Raw genomic sequence first — 23,360 nt, 5'->3', positions numbered from 1 at the left:
ATTTTAGGGAAAAATTTGTATTTTATTACTTGAACTTGGTTCTCCTCAAATCCAAGCTCTCATGTCCTTACCACTGGTTATTAACCCAATGGTTTAAATTTTTGGACCTTTTTCTCGATTTGTGGGTGTCATCCTTACGTAAGGGCATACTAATCTTCTCTAGATCATTTTATATTTAACCTTATTAGAGCATCAGGTACGGTTAAGCCATTCAGACTCATGCAGAACGCCACCTTAGCATTACGTCAACGTTCACCACTTTTATGTTTTTGGGCTGTTATGGATGCAAAACGCTAAACATCACTTTTTATACTCCAATTTTTATTTACCTTTATAAATTACATAATTTTATAGGGGAAAGGTTAGGTAAAGCATACAGTACCTATCTTAGGTAAAGCAGAGAGTTATATAAAATTCAGTAGGAGGTTATGTAAAATTCAGGGGGGGCTATGTATGTTTATCTTATTCAAAGGTTTAATTTGTAACTTTTTTAAAGTGGCAGTACCTAAGCTTATGTAAAGTCTGCGATACGGATCATTTTCCAAATTATATATTATAGTAATAATTAACATAACAATTCACATAGGTCGGTGGTGTGAGATGAGTTACTGTAGCAATTCACTGTAGCAAAAAATTAATATTTTATTCTTACGGTCCCGTAAACAAACTATCGCCTGCAAATACAATCTTTTTCTTTTTGACATTGCTTCTTTTCTTGAAGCCCTTAGAGAGAAGAAGCTTTATGCTAAATTCTCCAAATATGAATTCTACCTTAAGGAAGTTCATTTCCTTGGGCATGTTATTTCTTTTTGGAAATTAAAGTTGACCTTCTAAGATTGAAGTTGTTTTGAAGTGGGAGCAGCCTAAGACTCCTATTGAGATCAAGAGTTTTCTTGGTTTAGCGTGTTACTACCGGAGATTTATTCAAGATTTCTTTAGGTAATTTGCTAAGCCTATGACCGAATTGACAAAGAATGGAGTGATGTTTGTGTGGGCCGAAGCTCAAGAAAAGGTTTTTCAAACATTAAAGACAAAGTTATGTGAAGTTCCAACCCTTGCCCTACCTGAAGGTACCGATGATCTTGTTGTTTATAGTGATGCTTCTATTTCAGGTTTGGGTTGTGTTTTTATGCAAAGGGACAAAGTTATTGCTTATGCTTCACGACAATTAAAGCCTCATGAGAAGAATTATCTTATGATTTATAGAGCTTGCTTTGCATTGAAGTTGTGGAGACATTATTTATATGGCACTAAGTGCACCTTATTTACTGATCATAAGAGTTTGCAATATGTGTTTTCTAATTAAAAAAGAGATAAATGTAAGACAAAAGAGGATCTTCTGAAGGATTATGATTGTGAGATTAAGTATCATCCCAGTAAAGCCAATGTGGTGGCGGATGCATTGAGTAGGAAAGTGCAAAATTTTTTCGTGTAGATTGATGAGTATGGTTGTTCAAGCAAAGTCGGGGTTACTTGACCGCATCAAGGAAGCCCAAGTTAAGGCTTTATGAACATTGACAAAGAAAATATTGGAAAGAAGAAACGTCTTGAGATGGAAGCGAACAGCCGTGGATTTCGGACATATAAAGGTCGAATTTGGGTACCATTGCTTGATGGTAGCCGAGAATTGATCCTTGAAGAAGCTCATAGGTCAAGATATTTAGTTCACCCCGGTGCTACAAAGATGTATGCAGATTTGAGGCCTATATATTGGTGACCGAACACTAAGGGTGAAGTGCCACATTTTCTTGAAAGATGTTTGACTTGTGCTCGTGTATAAGCTGATCACAAAAAGCCATATGGAATGTTGCATCAGTTAGAGATTCCGGAATGGAAATGGGATCATATGACCATGGATTTTGTGACTAAGATGCCTGGAACACCAAAGGGAAATGATATGGTATGGGTTATTGGGATATGTTATGCATCAAAAGTTATGGCGAGTCGACTCTTTGTTCAATGAGTCATGTGAGTCATAACAGCGAGTTAATAAGGATATGTGTCGGAAGATCTTATCCGCTAAATGAATAATCTTCGTTGAACATAATGTGTGTAATACTTATGAAGGTTGAAGAAATAAAGTGATTACTTGTTTTGATTTAAAGATTGAACCAAATAAATGACGAAACAGATGAAATGTAAAGTGAAAGCATGAAAGACTATGTAAGAAGTTTAATGAGTTTGGCTATGCTAAGCTGAAGAGACCCATAGGTCCTGATATTATATTTATCCAGGTGGTAAAAAGGTGTATACTGATTTGAAACCCATTTTGTGATGGGCAAATATCAAGGGTGATGGGATAGTGTGTGTACAAAAAATGTGCGACTTGTGCTCAATGGAAAAAAAATGCAACAATTGGTTATTCCGAAGGAGAAATGTACTTATATGATGACTACGGATTATGTGACGAAGTTGTTTATAACCCCTAAGGGCAATGATGTGATATGAGTCATTGTAGACTAGTTGATAAAAATGCTTCTTCTTCTTCTCGTTACTCATGAGTATATGCCCGTGGTGAAGCTTACCATTTTCTATATATGAGAAGTAAGCATGGAGTTACGTTATCTAATGTGTATGACCGTCATAAAAGGGAAAACTCTAGAAGGTATATGATATGTGCTTGTGTATTGCTTTTAGATGGCATTCAGAGTACTTTCGTGATGATGAAACCCATGTGACTCCATTCGAAGATGTGAGTATTGGTGCTAAGAAATGATTGTAGATGTTCCAGTTGAGATTCGTGGCCAGAAGTAAAAGAAGCTTCATAGGAAGTCCATTGAGCTTGTGATAGTGAAATGGAATCATATTAATGGTTGAAGTTGATTCGAACTATCCTCACCTATTTAATGCTAAAGTGATTCCGAGGACGGAATCCTCTTAAGGGGGAGGTAATTGTAACATCCGGAACTTTTTATTTAACGGTTGACTTGATTCGTTAAGTCAACACTACGTGTCCGTTAAGTCTCTATGAGATTTAATGCTTATATGTGATTGATGTGCTATATGTGTGAGGCTTCAATGCCTTAATGATATATATGTTAATGTGTTTAAGATGTCATAGATGATTAAATGTGTTTAATATGTCGAGAAGTATTCCCGTTAGGTTGTTTAAGCCATAGATGTAAAGATGTGAAGTGAAGGGACTCAATTGTGAGTTTTTAAAAGATGTGTCCAGGTTTTAGGGATCAATTAGCCTAACCTAATTGACATTAATCAGGTTTTATTCCTCCCTTTGTCCTATCCAAAACGTCCCACTCCTCTCTATTCGATTCCATAGCAAAATCCTTCAAAACGTGTGATTTCGGGTGTGTTTGATCAAGCCTTTTACATCCTTCTTGCAATCTACAGGTAGTGAAGGTATAACAACATTGATTTTATATCATTTCAATCATATGATCAGATCCATAATTGATCTAGGTCATTAGATGATCAATTTATGTCTTAAACTAGTATTTTGGTTGATTCATTGACCTAAAACGTTTAATTATGTGATGCAAATCAAGTAAGGATTAATCAATGATTTCATTGCATCATTATGGTCTTAAAATGGTAAATTTTGAGGTACAAAAGTCGTTCATAAGGTTTGGGGTCGTTTAGGATGTGTTTGGTTAAGTTTTGGAGGTTAAACAATGAGTTTTGTGCAGAATCGGGGCCAGTTGCGGCGCAACCAGAAAACAGTGACATTTAGTTGCGATGCAATTTGGTAGTTGCGTCGCAATAACGACAAAATTTTCAAATAGTCATAACTTTTGAACCGTAACTCCGTTTTTGACAAATAAGCTATCCACAGAATCGTGAGAGAGTCTACTTTCTAATGGTAATATTTTTAAAAGATGATTGTGATGTCAAGTTTACAGAAAGGTTAATTTAGTGAGTGAATGCCGAGTTTTGTCGAGTTATGTAAGCTCCAATGTATTAATCGAATGTCCGATGCATCAAGCATTGTCATAGGTCATGTTTATGGATATTTAGGCTTGAATAATGAAGATAATTAAGTAGGTACTTGTTTAGCTCATTAGGTCGTTTAATGATTATAGGTAGTCGGAAATACTTGCAAAGCTCGATAACTTACGTTATCATTTGTTGTACGCTTCTACGAGGTAAGATACACTACTTTGACACGTTGAGGGTTCAACAAAAACATGGTTTTCATATATTAACTTCCCTAATGACAACTTGTTTGCTTATAGGTATTCATAATTATACGGGAGGTGATATGGGCTATGTATATGCATATTGAAGCCTAAAATGCTACTCCAAAGATATGTGACGTTATGATATGATATGAAATGCTTTTAGTTGTTATGAAATACGATATGTAATATGTTATGCAATAAAAGATAATATGTAATGATATGTTATGAAGTACTATGTAATGTCTTGAGTTGAAGTGAGATGTGATATGTGCTAATGCTCGAGCTATTTTACAGAGATGAAAGTGTTAAGCTTAACCCGTACATGCCTTTGCCAGGGTTGTGCGTTTGATGTGGTTGCTTGGGTGGCTCCTTGCAACGAGGTACAACGTGATGAGTAATACGGGAGGTCTTACCAACCCCACTTGTCTTGAACATAGGGATTACTCCGGGATTGGCTTGTCATTCCTTAACAACATTGATGTACAGTCGTAAGGTTTGTCCATCTAGTAGGGTGTGACTTATGTCACACTTATAAAGACGTATATGATATATGTGATGAGTGACTTATGTCACGCCTAAAGTAAGTAACTTATGTCACACTATACGATGATGCTTATATGTTATATGTGAAGTAAAAATGACTAGACACATCTAAGGTGATCCATCCTATTATGATGATGATGTTTGATGTGATGATATGTTATGTGAGATGTAATGTATGATGTGATTAGTGCCTTAACGATTCAAATGACTTTTCTATAAAGTTTTAAATGGGCAAATGCTTTATAAACCAGGTAATATCTTACTTAGCTAATTCGTTAGCTAACACTTGTTTTTTAAAATGTGTTGCTCCCTCAGGTTTAGCAAACTTGAGCTAGATGATGATTAAAGTGCAAGCATGGGTAGATTGCATTTGTGGGTGCCTATAGTTTACCCATAGTGGTTGCATTTGTGCGAATGTGATCGAGCATAAGTTTTTCCCGAATAATTGATTACGAGATCGTAAAAGTGAAACTTTGAAATAATTTGTAAGTTTGCGAGATGATTTGTCACTTATAAAGAAAAAGTATCTTGAGAAATTGATGAATATTGGAAGTATGTGAATGAGTTGTGATATTTTAGTGTAAGACCATTGGGTAGTGAGACCTGTGGTATCATTATTGTGTTAAGAAGGCCATACGAGATATGGCGATGAAAATCGGTTGTGTAGTGATGCGATTTAAATTGGTCGATTAATGTTATGAAGGCACATAATGTGTGTTAATATAAGATTGTAGAGTTGGAGACTCATAGTCTAATTAAGTTTGCGTAATGTGTTGAAAGACCATGCGAAGTATAATAAAAAGTAATTGAGTAGTAAAATGTTTAAATTGGCAAGTTTAATGTAGTGAATGTATGTTACATATTGGTACGAAGTCGTAGAGATTAGAAATTCTAATATAACGTTGATTATTTATGTGTGTGATAAAGGACTATACGAAGTATGGTGAATGTGATTTTGATTTTGATTCATTTGTTTTTATTGAATGGGTATTTGACTACTTGATGCATGATGATAAAAGTTAAAATGAAATCGGCATAGTAAGAACATGAAGATAATATGGTAACAATGAATTCGTAATTGATAAGTATGGTAGTTATAAGAGTTAGAAACCTAATCGGAAATCCTTCGAGCCAAATCATTTTTCTTTTCCTTCGCAAGCGCACAGTGCAATGTTTGAGAATGGATTGGTTAAGTGTGAACGATACCGAAATTTGTGGGAGGAGAAGGCGACCTAGTTGAATATCCTTATTTGATAGAATATAATTTCCTTTGGCGGAAGAAAAGAAATGGTCGATTTATGTTGGTGTTTCACTCGTGCGTTTAGTAATCATTGTATGACAGTCAAGTTTCATGTGTTTGGATCATCAATGCCGAAAAGGAAACCATGAGCTATGGAGAATATTCTTGTTGTTCGTAATTTTCTCAATGTTTTTTAGTGAATTTTATTCGTTTTAGTCGTTTTAAGTGCTTCCCGTCGTTTCCAAGGGGTACGATTATCTTACTTCATGAAATAAAAGATAGTGGTATGCGCGTGTGCTTAAGTCATCGTGAGGTCAATAAGGTAACAATCGAAAATGAGCACTAGTTGTCAAGATCTGATGTTCTATTCGATTAGTTGGAAGCCGTTTCTTATTATTCTAAGATGAATTTTCGTTTCAGTTATCACCAACTTAAAGCACGTGATGAAGAAGTTCCTAATAATGTTATCTATACTCTTTGTGGGCACGTTGGATTCGTAGTTATACCCTTCGATTGTATTAAAGATTTTTCAACTTCCATGAGTCTTTTGAACCACAATTTGTCGCTTGTTATGAGATAATTCCGTTTTGTTTGCATTGACAACGTTTTGTTTATCTTAAAAGTCAATCCGGTCACGAAGTTCTTTAACGTGAAGTCTTGGAGATATGACGAAAGTGAAAGTTCCATGTCAATTCATTGGATGATCAGTCTAACTAGGAGAGGTACAATTTTCCCGGACGTGTGATTTCCAAAGAAGAGAACGTGGTTGATCTGGTTTGGATTAGTGTTGTGACGAATGTTGTTTTGTTTTCAGCCCTATTGAAGATAGTCTCACCGTTGACCGAGTTAATTAGAAAGAATATGAAGTTGAACCCCGATTGTCACAAGAAGAGGTATGTGAAGCCCCGATGTTAATATTACCCGAAGGCTTGGAGAATATGATGGTTTATTGAAATGTTTCCACAGACGGTCTTGATTGTGCTTTCCCGTAAGAGGAGAAAAGTTAGACGATGCTACGAGGCATTAAGAGAAATAAAGAAGAATCGTTATGTTCCGGCTTAGAGTTCATCGGATCTGTTTCTTTTAATTTAAAATTTTTGGTGTTTTTACCTCTATAGTATCAAGTTTATCGCTTTATTTCGATCTTATCAGTCCTAAGTATTTTCTTTTCTTATCAATCAACAAATGTTGAAAAAGTTAATTAACTCCTTTGAAAGATTGCGTATATGAAGTTAATTAACTCCTTTGTGTTTTATCATCGAACATACTAATCACATTTGATTTCTTCGTTCAAATGGAGGAAGCTCAAAAGATGTGTAGCACGGATATAGTGATGGAGATGTCTATGAAGATTAAAATGATAAATAACAACTTAAAACGGGTCATGATCGACAAGAATCTTATGCGGATAAAGGAGAAAGACTTATCAAGTTCAATTTTGGTGATTTTGTAATATGAAGAATTTATCTTTAGAGACGTTTTACGAGTTACATATAAAAAAAATCTAAGGTCTTGGTTTTCGATTCTTTCAAAATACCTGCTCAAATCAACAAGGTTACTATTTGTTTGGAATTGCCCGCAGAACTTCCTACCTTTCTCGTTTGTCGTTTTATGAAGTATTATACCATCGAGGTTTCATGTGTACCTATAAAAGAAATTGAACTTCAAAATGAATTAAGATCAGACCATGTCAAATAATGTTGGATTTTATGAAGAAACGTGTGAGAAGAAGATAAGTCAAGACTACATGGTAGTGCAAAAAGCGAGGAAGAATGATGATGTGCTAACTTAAATTTGAGAGTCGTTACTAGATGCGGCTTGGATCACGAGGTCGTGATCCGTTCCAAGTGGGGGAGAGTTGTAACATCCTAAATATTTTAGACCAATGAAATTAACCTTATTAATAGTTTTGACATAAAAATGATTTACTAGTATTTTATTTTTAAATATGGGGTTGAATTAGTTGGGACTTTAGCGGATAGCGGGTGTAATACCCTTTTAATTTTAGTAAAAACGTGGCATGGAGAATGAGTGTCCAGCCATATCAAATTGTGAATCATCTTCCACTCCTAACTAACATTTCATTACAATATTCATATTTCTTCTCAAATCTTCCATGGAGTTGTGTGTGTGTGAGTAATAAATTCATCTTCCAAACAAAATCTAATCTTAAATTCAATTAAAGAGTTATTCAAGAACAATAATAATAATTATCTCATAAAATTGAAAAGTGAGGGCTTAATTGTGGTGGTGATGGCCGAAATTAGGAAGAAGAGAGGGAAGAAATTGTGAATTGAAACCCTAAGCTAATATCTTCCATTCATTGATAGTTGACATTAGATGGTTGCATGCACCTACGGCTGTTTGCATTGGTCGTCATCAAGATGATTGGCGTCAAATTCCTATGGATTTATTGGATGAGTTATCTGTGCACAATGCAAGATACACTGCAATTTTGAACAAAAAAGGTGTACAATCACTTCAGTACATACTGAATCACTTTGAAGGAGGATTTGCAAATCCACCGTATTGGATGATTATGCCAGACATTGGGTTACTCATTGCTTCAAGGTATAATGTAGTTGTTTTTTTTTAGCAAAGAAGGAGATACAACGTGCTTACCGCTTTTTACTAGCCCAAGTTCACAACCACATGATATTTGTGTAATTGGACGCTTCAGTGGTAATCACTTCGTGAGATTGGTGTTACAAGGAGATTCTCCGATACCTCCTATGCATCCATAATGGTGTAGTCACGCATTACATCGGGCATGGGAAAAATCCTTTTTTGCATAGACAAAATGTGTACAACCAGATTAAATTTCCTAAACGTAATTCAGTAGGTGTGGGAACTTGTATTAATATTGATTAAGAAAATGATATAAAATTTTTTATTACCTATTATTATTTATTAAAACTATTATGTATAATTATATAAGGTGTGTGTGACGGATTTTATTATATTTTTAGTCTTTCAATTGCAATAAAAAGTTAAATGTATGATATTGTAAAAAAAAAATCAAATATACATTAATATATAATATATTTAAGGGTGGAAGGAGTGGTCCATGATTTGGTTAAGTCACCCAATTCTTCATCCAATCAATACCTTCCAACTTACAACTACCCAATTTTTACCCAAATCACTGAAAATACATACCTAGTTCATTAAACTTACCCAAATTCATTTTCTTTTTTAGTTTTTTTATATCACCAATAATTTAACTATATAAATATTAACTTAAAATAATTCATCAAATAAAAATAAACATTACATTAGTAGTTTAAGATTAATAAAAGAAAAAATACAAACATGAATAATTGAAAATTAAAAGAATATATATATATATATATATATATATTTATAAAAATGGAGGGACCAAATATGGATAAGTTGAAAGTGGAAAATTCCATCATCTTCTACATTAGACATGTGCTGCCAAAAATAATCCATATCTATATAATATATCTATATATATCAGTATATCATGAAAACTAGGGGGAAAAGAAGAAGCAAAGACGTGGGGACACAAAGCCGACGGTCGATTCTCCTTACCCGCATCTCGGTTTCAATACTCAAATCACTACCCGAATTCAGCTACCCGATTTGTACCCGAGCCCTTGCAATGGTGTAGCCGATCGTGGTCCCTCTACCCAATCCCCTACCCAAGATGTATTCCCTCCACCCTAAGGAAAAAAGTGATAAGACATCATGATTACTATATCATGATTACTATATTTTTAATAACATAAGTCAAATGAAAAAGGTAAACTAAAAAGAAAAAAATATCATGATTACCATATTATTATCTTGACTTTAGTTATTTTGGTGTGAATAATGAAAAAAATTGGTGTGGATAATGATTTCCTTCTTCATTTATACTAACAACTCCTACTACTAGTAATAATAGTGGTAAGTTTGTTGTAACCTATGTTTCTTGATTAATGGAAAAATGGAGACTAATATGTCCATTCTTGAGGGAGAAGGGCTTGAGGGTGGTGTTGGTGTAACACCCCGCTAAGGCAAAATACATGATGTAACAAATATATATAGCACATAGCACAAGTTAATAGACCATAACACGCCATTATACTACAAAAAGTACAAAAGGAGGATCTTACTGTACCAGAAAATCCCATAACAAAAGAGTAGACAAGATACATCATCTAAAACATACCAAAAGACTATACAATGATCTAGAGAATGATGTATCTTGACAAGGTAAGAGTCTGACACGTCTTCGAGAGAGTTGACTTAATTAATGATTTCCTGAAAGGCATGTGAATAAAAAGGATCAACTAAAAATAGTTGAGTGAGTCCATAGGTTTTTAAAATCCATGTCAACGTACATAAAATAATATACTTGGTTGATAAGTCTAGACATTTAGTATGCTTGAAAAGTTAAATGCAATGAGGCCATTACTAAACCGCTTGACCGATTGTGCCCTATGAGGATTCATACTCTAACATCGTATGAATAGGATCTAAAGATACCATGCACCCACTGAAAAGTGTGGATGAGGGCTGGTCTGACCCTAGATAGCGCTATCCCATAATATCTACGGTATAAAGTTAATAGTAATGTGAATGTCTCAGAGACTTAAAGTGTTAGAACTCATGCAATAACGTACAAGTATACAAAAATATGTCTAAAAGTCTATGACAAGCTCAAAAGTTTAAAATATGTCTACCAGTTCAACAAAAATATCAATAAGACTAAAATATCAAATATATATATATAATAGGATTAGCCAAGATTTAGTAAAGTATAGCATGTCTTTCACCCCGCATCTAGAAAATAGTAAATTAGAAGGGGCTATGAACTCACTTTGAAGTAAACGTCTAATATATTAACGAATACGAAGCGAGGGAGTTAACGTCCACGAACGTCCAAACCTAGTCACATAGGCACGTTGGTGAGGTCCAAATCTCACTCTAAAAATCCTACGCCTAAAGAATCATATCCTTTGAAATGCCGATACATTTAAACATGTCTTTGTATATCTTGACGAGTATATGTTTATATATATGTGGACTAGACGGTTTTTATAGTACATTTGACATATTTAAGGGTTCATTAAAACGTCATTTTTCATGAAAATATTACACTTATTATAGTTAACTATACATAATTCTAATAATATTTAATTATGTATTTTAACATGCTCAACTAGCTACTTTTATAAATTGAGACCACTGGTACAGATTTCTGTTATAGAGACCAGGGACTTTAGAGACCGGTGAAACAACCGGTCTCTATGGCTACTGGTCTATCTCTATATCGGGTGACAACCGGTATCTATGCTAACTTTAGATACCAGCTTCATTTATAATAAGGGGTCCCTATTTTTTTTTTTTAATTTATAAAAAAAAATTGCAACCCAGAAACATTTGTTGCTCATCCATCAAACCAAATCAGCTAAAATATAAAATATATGAAATTATATAAAATTATCTGAAAAATTATAAATACTTCAATTGGCCAAAATATTAATTTACAATTTAAATATTTACATTTACATGCATTAATAGATCTCCACTAATACTGATAAAGTGTGAATACAAATGACAAATAGTACACAAGCTAAGATCCAGTTTAATCACATTCAATATAATTCCAGATCTGAAAAATAAAACAAAGAATATGAAACAATATAAATATTATAACTCAGATCAAGACAAAATGTTCAAATAAATATGAATAAAGTAAGTAAAAATATACATAAATATCATAGATCTTAGTCAGTAGTAGTTTCACCATGTAACAATGCAGATCTGTGTACCGGAGTTTTGCCTTAGATCTGTAAAATTAAAAAGTATTTAGATCTAACAAAAAAAATGAAAACCATTAGGGCCTGTTTGTTTTTTTAACTATTAAGTGACTGAATGGATAAATAACGTCTGTTTGAATTAAGTCAATAAAGTTATTTCTTGTTTATTAAGTCACAAACAAACACCACCTAAATCTAACTTAGAATATGCAATGGCTCGGTTTTGAATATGGTGTCAATAGTGTATTATAGTGGATTTTGTTTGCTTGAAATTTAAAGATGAAGGAGAAACAATTTGGTTATTATGATAGATTGATTGTTTTTTTGTGAGTGATTTTGGAGGTTAGTATAAGGAAAGAAAAAAAGAATGGCTGTAAAGATATGAGAAAAGATAAGAAAAAATGAAGAGAAAACACAAAATGAGAAAAAAGTATTTGTCAACTAAAAAATAAACCATGAAAATTGAAAATGGACTATAGAATGTCAGATGTAGCGATTTGGCAATCCAAGTTTTTTTTTTAGAACGGCGGAAATATATTAACAAACTACTAGCAAGATGCTAGTAGCTAACAAAATACAAATACATACAAGACAACAATACACATCTCTAAAAGTAATACTCTAGACACGTCCTGGAACAATTAACATCACAATAAGAAGCTAACAAGACGAATAGATCAGCCAAACGGAAAATCTAAATCAACCTTGATCAGCAATCCAAGTGATCCCAATTTTTTTTATAGCCGTTCGATTGATATTACTCACATCACCAAACATCATTTTTAGCTTTTACTAGTTTTTATATGGACTTAAGCACTTAGCATATGCGGAATATTATCATTTAGAAATTCATTATCACATACAATTTTTCTTAAACTCAACTGATATATGTAATTTTATTTTATGTATTTTATGCATAATATTAGGAGTTTAACTAAGCATATTATTCGACAATAGATATATCTAACAATAACTATAACTATAAAAGAGTCACCTAAAATAAGTTTTAAAAAAACTACAGCCTTTGGATGAAGATCTACTTTAAATTCTAACCATTGGATTATTTGTTGACATCATCATCCTTTTTTAGATTACCAATTAATAATTTTGTCTAATTAATAATTAACAATTACTAATTTTAGATTACTTACTAGATATTAGACCCGTGTCCAACACTGGACACGGGATTTACGATATTATCAATATTAGATCTTCATACATTTAAGTCATAAAAGCTTATAATTTTGAAAAAATTCGGTTTTAAGTGTTATATTTTGCAAGTTATAGTACAATAATCATAGGTTCGTCACTGTCATTATTAGCCTAGACATATTGATGAAATTGTTTGCTGTAGTCATTCCACAAGGCACATGCTATATATAATAATTTCTCCATTATAGAATATTTTGAAACCAAATGTACTCATAATGTGATATTATTATGAAAGATAATTAAGAATAAAAACATAAACATATTTGTGATCTTGTACTTGACATTTAGGTATATGGATTTAATCATGATGCGCGTCCATAACACGCATAGGTTTATTTTCAATCACTTGTTCTATGATAATATGATAACAATTAGGATTGTTTTTATATTCCTTGATAACAATTAGGACTATTGATTTGAGTGACAACTGTAACTTTAAACATTAAAAAGCAAAACTAATATACGAAAAGGAGAAAATTATGTACCTTTTTGATTGAGAGATAGAATGAATTTTGAATGGAGTTTATATTGATTTGGATTTAGGATTCAAGTAACCCTCTGTTGTAAATCGTATTTGGTTCTATGATCGTCCCCTATCCTGTGATTCCTATTGTGTTTAAGACAATGATGTTGTATATCGTTATCTGTTATTATGTTTGGGATATGTATCTAAAGCTAACATTGTATTTATATCTAATATTAAACTAAATATTAATATTTATAATTATAAAAATCTAATCTAATATTTGTTATTAAGTCATTAGGTTTTGAAATAATTTTTGTAGAAAATATTTGATATGTTAAAAAATTTTTATTTAATTAAATGATTATAAATTTTAAAAAATTCTCTCAAGTTGACGGCTAAAAATAAATATAAATTAAGTATTCAGGGCTAAAAAGTGTAAATTATTGATGGAAAACAAAAAAGTGTAAATAATGAGACTTTTTTTTACAAATTAATATAAATATTAATATAATAATATATTTGGATAATGATTATTAAGATTTTTAATTTGTAGTTTATCTAAATGATGACATCATCAAAAGTCAATTTAATGAAATCAAACGATGTGATTGGTTAATAAGTCATTAGTTCAACTGTCTTATAGTATATATAAAGATTACTTTTTGTTTTTAAACTGCATTACTAATTATTACTATAAGTATTTATATTACTATTATTTAATATAAAAATAAATATTACTACGTATGTAACATGTCAAAATTAATCTAATGTAAAATATCGTAAAAGCATGTTTGTATAAATTAAATATTGCTCTAACGATTTACGCTCAAAGCAACAACAAAACATTTTTTATTTGTTAAAGTGTTACCAATTAAAAAGAAAAACTAAAATAAATAATCATCATCAAAGAATAAATTAGAGATTTTGTTTTCTTTTTCTTTCAATAACGTTTTGTGTGAGCTATTGATACAATTTATCAAAGAAATTCACTAGAATTTAAATTTCATTTTTCAAACTATCTCCAATGGGAAGCCATTACGTGCCTTTAGTTATCCATAGATATATTTTGTCGTTAAAGTTTATTTAAAACTAAAGATTTTTCGATATATGTCCTTATTTAAGGATGTTTGTATGGTTGGAGATAAATTTGAAGAATTTATAACGATTATAAAAGATTAATAATGATGTGATGTGGCAGCTGAATAACTTATAAGGGCATTCCTACTATTGCAAATAGCCTTACATTTGTAAAGTGGATTATGAGAGGTTCTTTTAAAAATCATACGTTTTATAATAGGCATGCGTGGTTTGAGTCTTGCTCAACATACTTATCATTTAAGACTTCAATTAGTTATTAATTCGTTTGTTTTTCAACATTGCATATTAATGACTTTTATATAAATGATAATTATCATTTATTGATTAATTAATGATCATTAGCTGTTCTTAATCCATTATATATTTTTATAGTTATCATTTTGTATCCTACTTTTATACAATTGAAACAATATAGCTTTTGATCTTTGTTTGCTAGAGCAATCTTATTTGGGGGATGTTATTCAATTGTAAGTATTTATATCGAATGTAAATATTGTAGTATGTCACTTTCAAAGTAATATGAAATGTGACAAGCTCTTATATGTTTTACTTAAATTCATTATTAATCGTTTAGTGATTTAGTGTTTGGTAACTGTGTGGCGGCTATTACACTGATATGTATAATGACGTTGTTTATTATACCATACGAGATGGGTACCCGTATAATGCAGTGGTGGTGGCGGTATGATTATTAATCTAAAAGGAATCGATGTAATATTATAGTAGTGTGATTATTTTTTGGTTAACGCAGATTGATCTTTTGGAAATAATTTTATTATGATATATTAGATGGAAATATTAAAATTAATAAATAAATAAGAGAGATAGTATGGATAAATATGGTTGGAAAATATTTTAGGGATATTTTGGGTAGATTTAATGTGTAAGTTTAGAATGTGTTGAAATTAAAGGTATTTTGAGGATTTTAAAGATAGAAATTTAAAAAGAAAAGAATGGTGGTTTGCTTTATAATAGAGTATAAATTAATTAACTAAATATTAAATGTTACTTAAGTAATTAATAATTTTAATAGATAATAATAATTTTCATAATATTCTATATATGTAAATTCAAATATATGTTGCAAATGTAAAACTTATATTTGACAAATTATAATTTTAGTACGTCTTTGATAATCGTGTATGAGAATAAATTATAATGTTGATACGTTATTAAGTTGATTTCTCTTATTATTAAGTGTAAAATATTTCAGATATCATTTATAATATGAGTAATTATTAAGTTTTAGTATTGTCATTAAGAGGGTTTTTGTGATTACGTTTGTCATTTGATTATCTAATTATTACGTTTTCATAACTTAAATATTATATAAATGTGTTTAGCAAAATAAGTGATTCTCAGCGTTTTCATTAAGGAAAAATGCAGTACCAAAAAAGCAAGTTGGGAAAAGCAGTTTTTAAACAAATAATCTGTTTTATAAAAATCCCAAACACTCCCTAAATATGTGATTAGTTAAATATAATTTTTCGCGTATTACGCGAGTTCATAATCTAGTTATTATTTATAGTTTAACTAGTTCTAATACTCGTACGATGTACAGTAGCTATATAAATTGTATCATAAGAAAATTCGAATATGCCTAATACATGATTCGTGAGTATGAAATAAATAATGCTTAAAGTAACTAATGATCGAAACTAAATTATAATAAACAGTAATGATAAATTTAATATATGTTTAGTTAGAGTTTTGGATTAACCTTAAATTTTTATAATCACATCAAAATCGGAACATGTAAGTATAGTAAATGACGACAAATAGTCTTTTGATTTTGGATCGTAAACTCAAATTTTTTAAGTTTTCATGTTAATAACTTATTGTGAGTAATATAAGTAATATAATTGGAGTTGAAGAATTGAGAAAGAAAACGATCAATAAAATATGGTTATAATATCTTTTGTATTAATAAGTCAAGAGTTAAGTTTAATTGTAATTCTAATAAGAAAATTGAATTTATATACAATTAAAAAAGCTAATTTAATAAAATAAATAAATTAAAATGACACATATCGATCAAGGATTACGCCACTTGTCGTTTCAAAAATATCTAAATCTTGTTTTAGTTAATGGTAGATATCATTAGCTTTATTTTTACATAAAATTATATAAATACTGGATTAAACTCGTACATTGTATGAGGCTGACTGAAATCATAAATAAAAGGTATATTGATAGTTACGGTATTACTTATAATATTATAAAAAACTACTGTTAGATTTTGACTAATGCAAATTATCAAGATTGTGATTTTTGAAAGTATGTTAGATATATTAAATCATGACCAATTAAACATAATATTTATAAAGGGGTTGAGTATCTTAAAACAATTATTAAAGTAAAATAAATAAGACAAGATCTTGACCCTTAGATCATCACATTTTACATATAATCATAGACCAATTAGTGTTTTCCATCCAAAACATGTCAACCCTAATGACTGACTATAAAAGTATCATGCTAAGAATAGATCAACATACTCGAGATATAAAAACAATAATAATATGAAAAACTAGACAATCCATGGATCTACGGTAAACACTAAATACAATCCAACATATCTTACCTTGAATAAAATAAAATAAATGTCTACATAACCACATCAATTCAAAGAAGTATTAACCAACTAGCCAGAGATTATTAAAGAAATAACAATAAAAAGTAAAATAGAATGAAGATCTAGGTTGAAGATGAAGATCAAGAGGTGTTTGGAACTTCAAAAGCCTTTTTTGAATACTTCTAAATTCAACATAGGGTTAGGGTTTTTCGTGTTTTGGCTGCCTATTGCTCTCCTTTAAGTTTGGACGTTTCCCATCTATAGGTTGAAAAGTTGGTTTTGACTCTAGGTTTCCGTTCCACCGTATAGTGTCTTGTAAGTCCTTTGACATCCAAGTTGATTTGGTAGATGACTTTTACCCTTGTTTGCATCTTTCGTGAACCTACGTTATTATTTCATCTCGTTAAGTACCGATACTTCATACATTTAAACTCATTTAGACATTAAACACGGCCAAAATACATTAGGGGAAAGTCATAAATAAATCATTCATCACTAACAAATCATTCACATCTTAAATGAGATAAAGTACACTAAAAAAATAGTCCCAAATGGGGACAATCCAAAGTTAACCTACTATAGGTTAACTTCAAACGGGTATAACCTAAGACATACAGTGTGGACCCATATGAATGCATTCCATGATAATAAATTAACGCAAATATAAATTACTCGTAAGTTATATAGATTATGAGAAATATACCTCGTACGTATATGTTAACAAATCATATACTGCAACAATCTATAAATGAGTCTAAAAATTCAAAATACCACGTATTTAAAAAAAAAGACAGATGATATACCCCTCAGGAGCTCTACCTCCGTATGTGAATCTGCTACTTAAAAGATGCTTTCTGCTAGAATTACGGAGCTCACCTCCGTCAGGAACGGAGCTCATCAGTCAGAACGGAGCTCCGCCAAATATGGAGGAAATCTCGTATTTTTTTTCTCCTAAAGAAAAGGTACGTTTCCTTATCTTTTATTATTATAATATATTTATTATATGGCATGTAAATCCCATAAACATGTCTACCATATATCTTGTACCCAAATAATTAGGGTATCCCCCTAAAAACCCTAAAACCCTAACTAATCCCCCAAGATAAGTTAGTCCTATATAAAGAAATCATTCCCATCGAATGGAGGCATGTTCTCTCGACCCTCATCATACCTAAGGTGGTCGGCTCCTCCACGGAGTCGTCTCCACCGCCAACACAAACATCACCGATCTTGTGGCGTTGAGCTTCACAAAGCTTTACACCGATAGGGAATCGCCAACGAATCGGTCAAAACCCCCTCCTTGTTCCGGATCAAAGGTCTATGCGATTATTTAATCAAACAAATTGGCGCCGTCTGTAGGACGATATACTTATACGTTCCCACCTCTCTCACCGCGTTAGATCTCCAGCCATTAACAACCTTAAAAGTCCCTAACTTTTTTGCCCCAGATCTTGTATAACCCAACCTGCAGTTAATCAGATTTGATAATTGGATCTGTTACTACTTATTCATATATCGGAAGAAACCAAATTTCCATACAATCAATTTATGTCTCATGCCATAAAAAAAAAAAAAAAAACACTGGATGTAAACTCCATGGTTTTCACCTCGACAAATTCCAAAAACCCAATCCTTTTCTTATTCTATTTGAAAAGTAAAAAAAAAAAACAAATTCCCATGTTACGTGAGCTTGACACCGAAACTCCTAGAGATCAAATTTAAACTTCACGATACCGATACAATTCAGGAATCATCATCAGAAGTTTTTTGTGTTCATGGAATTAAGCTCAAGAAAAACAATAAAATCCAAAACAGTTGCTCCCTACTATATATCTGTTGCCTCGGTTCAACCGCCACCTGTAACAACCCTACTTTTTAAATATTATATACGTGCTAGTTAGGTTGTCTATGATCCCACAAGCCATAGTTATACTTGAAGCTAGTAGATAATGCCCCTAAATTGGCAATCTAAAGCTATTGTTAGTTTTAAATTCAATCTAATAAAATACCATTGAACAAAAATTTTTATTAGTAATTAATCAAAGTATAAATAATAAAGTAAGTCTCACAAGTTGAGCTAATAATAAAAAATTCTTATAAAATGACCAACAACTTGAATCATCAAGCTAACTAAATAACATTTGGTCATGAAAATGCCATGAACATCATAAAAATATTTATAACTCCTTAGGTACATGAAAATGCTTGAATGATAATAAGTATATATACAAAAGCCTAATATAAATACAAGAATACAACCAATGAGCCATATAATAAAATAAAAACACAAAAATGTTTACATACATTATATATATATATACACGACACATACATATATGTACACTAGACTAACTAATCAACTTAGATAAACAAATAACTACATATTACACTTATAAAATAAATACCCATCTAATATATACATACATACTTACACTATAATTATACAAAAAAAATACTTACACTATAATTATACAAAAAAAAGGAAGGTAAAAACCTCTTAATTTCTCCCCATGGCCGTCCCCCCCCCCCCCCCCCCCCCCCCCACATACACACACTTCTAATTCAAATTTTACATGCAATTAGTCTTGGAACTCACCACTCCAACACACACTAAACACCATTTTTCACACACAACTATTATTCTTTCTCAAAAACTCTTTCTCCCTTCCATTTTTCTTCTTCATTTCGACAGCTCCCAACGCAAGAAAAGGCAAACATAAACCAATTTAAACAATAATAATAATAACGGTTTAGATTAGTGGAATCAAGGGTTACATTAAGCTATAGATTAAGGGTTGTTTCAAGGTTTGAACAAGGGTTTTTGGAGCTATATAAGCCACGGAAATTTACCCTCATTTTCATCTTCAAAAAGTGTTCTTTAAGGGTATATATATTCATCTCTTTACTAGATTTATTTTGTTTATGTTTATATTAAAGAGGTTTCATAAAAAGATTATGTTTTCTTTAAAATATACACTTGATGAGGACAAAGTTGATAGGATCTTTCTTTCCATGCTCATGCATGTTGAATCCATGAAGAAAGATCCAAGGATTTAACTTGTTTAAGACCCAAAAGTGTAGTTATAGATTTAATAGCTTTTAAAGTGATTTTTCCTTTGAAAGATGGTTATATTTTTATATATTTTGAAGATATATCTTCTAGAAATTTTATTAAAAAGTAGACTTTTATTGTTGAAAGTTAGATCTATAAAAGTAGACTCAAAAAGTGTTGTTATATGTTAATAGTTTGTAAAGTAACTTTTGCATGAAAAGATGATTATGTTTTATATAATCTTTATACACATATTTTCTGGAAATTTTCATAAAAATATGTTTTTATGTTGATGGATAAAGATTTGTTGTTCAAATGTTGAGATAATCTCATGAATGTTAGATTTAAGAAGGTTGGATTTGTTGTTGTATTATGAGATGATTAGAGACTTGTCTTAACTGAAAAATATGTTAATCTTGGTGAATATATTCTGGAAAAATTTATAAAATATCAAGGATATAAAGCTTGAATCACAACATGTTAAAATATGCTTGAAATCGTAAACCGAAAGCATGCAAAAATGCATTTTTAGCACACACATGCACCATGATCAAATGAGCATAAAAATATCCTAAACCTACTGGATATATGATGTATCAAAAGTATAAAAGTCAAGTCATTTGAAGCATGACAAGATTAAGCTCAAAAATCACCTTTTTGGGTCAATTAATCACTAACCGAAAGCACAAAATTGCACATATCACACCACCACCACTATCATGACTTGGATTATCAAAATATGATGAAATTTTTGGAAATTATGAAATAAGGACAAAAATCCATTTTGAAGTACTTAAATTGCTTGAGAAATGAGGCTAAAAACACTAATTCTGCAAACGATTTTCATGCTTAAAGTCCACAACTAAGCAAGACACAAGAGAGGTTGAAATTATATGAACTTGAAATGTTAAAAGTTGCCTAGAAAGGCCTGAAATTTTTGGACAAAAGCTTGTATGGTGATTTCTACGTATTTTTATGATTTAATTAATCTAAATGGTAATTAAAAGATATATAAATTAATAAATAAATTATGTAAATCATGAACTTGATTAAATTTACATAACCAATGGTGAAAGTAATTTAAACTTACTGTAGCAAAATAATTGAAAGCCAAGAAACAAGTGTTATATAATTTAAAAGTAAACTAGTGTTATACCCGATTGATAGTCGGGGATAACAAAGTATTATAAAACTTTACTCTATATTTTTATACAATTTAGATGCATAAACTTTGACTTCAACATAATAGACAAAATAGTTCTAGATATGGATGCACAAGATAAATCAAATTAAACGACGACGATCATGAGAAACCAATAAAACAATGATACTAAAAAGTAAAAACTACTACTTAAATAATATATAATATAAGACAGTTGAACTAATGACTTATTAACCAATCAAATCGTTCAATTTTATCAAATTGACTATCGCTTATGTCATCGTTTAGATTAACTATAAATTAAAAATACTAATAATCATTATTCAAATATATTATTATATTGGTATTTATATTAATTTGTAGAAAAAGTCTCATTAATTTACACTTTTTTGTTTTCCATCAATAATTTACACTTTTTAACCTTAAATACTTAATATATATTTATTTTTAGCCATCAATTTGAGCAGTTTTTTATTAAGTTTTTTAAAAACGTTATAAAAAGTATTTATATTTAATTTTTTAAAGTTACAATTGTCACTCAAATCAAAAGTCCTAATTGTTATCAAACAATATGAAAACAATCCTAATTGTTATCTAATTATCATAGGACAGTGGTTGAAAATAAACATATTCATGTTATGGGCCGTATCATGATCAAACACGTATACTTTAATGTCAAGTACGGGATCACAAGTATGTTTATATTTTAATTATTAATAAATTTTCATAATAATATCACATTATGAGTACAATTGGTTTCAAAAAAATTATATAATAGAGAAATTATTGTAGCATGTGTTTTGTGGAATGACTACAACAAACATTCCATCAATATGTATCAGCTAATAATGACAGTGACGAACATGTGGTTATTGTACTACAACTTGCAAAGTATAACAATTAGAATCGTATATCTTTAAAAATATAAGTTTTTATGAATTAATTAAATGCATGAAGATTTAATATTGATAATATCGTAAACCCCGTGTCCAATGTCGGACACAGGTCTAAAATCTAGTAACAATAATATCATAGTGATAGTTGTAGTAGTATAATATAAACAGAAGTGAGTAGTAATAATAATAGTAATAAAAGAAGGGTATTTGTGCAATACGACGGTGAAATTGTGGAATGGTGGCGGTGACAAGTCATGGTGGTGTGCGTCGACAACGGTGACGATGTAATGACAATGGCGGTGGTGGTGACCGGTGGTGGTGCTGATGTGTGTGTATGTGTGAAAAATAGAGAGGTGATTGTGTGTTGATTTATTAGGGGTGAATAAGGGTATTTTGAAAATATTTGAAAGATTGATTTAAAATAGAGACGTGATTGGTTTAGTTTGCTTAAAATGAGTGGTTAATTTGTTTTAATATGAAATATAGATAAATAATGTTAATTCAAACAATGATAACAACAAATATATATTAATTTTGTTAATCCACTTCATACTAAGTCTTGTAATTATAGATATATCTATATTTTTTTTCATCTTTTATAGACTATGAATAAAAAGAAAAGAAGAAAAAAGAAAAAAACCAAAAAGAGTGACAATGGAAGATTTTTACAAAATATTAGAATAAAAAATAACATAAAAATAAGAGGTTTTAGAGTTTTGAACTCACAACCTTTTTTAAGAAAGACGCACGTTCCAGCCAACCTGACCAAAATCAATTTTGTTGTTAATTTGACATTTCTTTTATATAATGGCTTTGAAAAGTCAAGAATTACCAGAAAAAACTTTATTTAATTACTGTTAACCAAAAACACTTTAAATAGGATATAATAATTAAATAAAAATCACTAATTAATCATTATTATTGAATTAATTAAAAATAATGCACAAATAAATGTACAAATCATAATATTATAAATTAAAAAGTATAAAAATCAGTATATAATCACAAAATAATTATCCATAAATTTTAAAAGCAATTTAAGAACTTAAAAGTAATTATAAGGAATTATTTAATTAATAAATCAATAAAATAATAAATAATTAATTAAATAATATTAAATTGAATAAATAAATATAAATCAGAAATATTCATCAATATTCATATTATAAGATCAGAAATGTCAAATATTATTATTAAGCAAAGTATGCA

The 23,360-nt window shown here is 30.5% G+C and overlaps 1 non-coding gene across 1 annotated transcript; it reads right to left on the bottom strand.

Moving 5' to 3' along the window:
- Positions 1 to 95: 95 nt before the first annotated feature.
- On the bottom strand, positions 96 to 196 carry LOC122586206. Its single transcript, XR_006321912.1, has one exon. It is a non-coding gene; the product is annotated as a U6 spliceosomal RNA (small nuclear RNA).
- Between the last annotated feature and the right edge of the window lie 23,164 nt (positions 197 to 23,360).

This window comes from Erigeron canadensis, chromosome 1 (assembly GCF_010389155.1).
Source record: "Erigeron canadensis isolate Cc75 chromosome 1, C_canadensis_v1, whole genome shotgun sequence".
NCBI lineage: Eukaryota > Viridiplantae > Streptophyta > Magnoliopsida > Asterales > Asteraceae > Erigeron > Erigeron canadensis.
The sequence above is the reverse complement of the archived record's forward strand: the minus strand, read 5'-3'. Positions and strand labels throughout refer to the sequence as shown.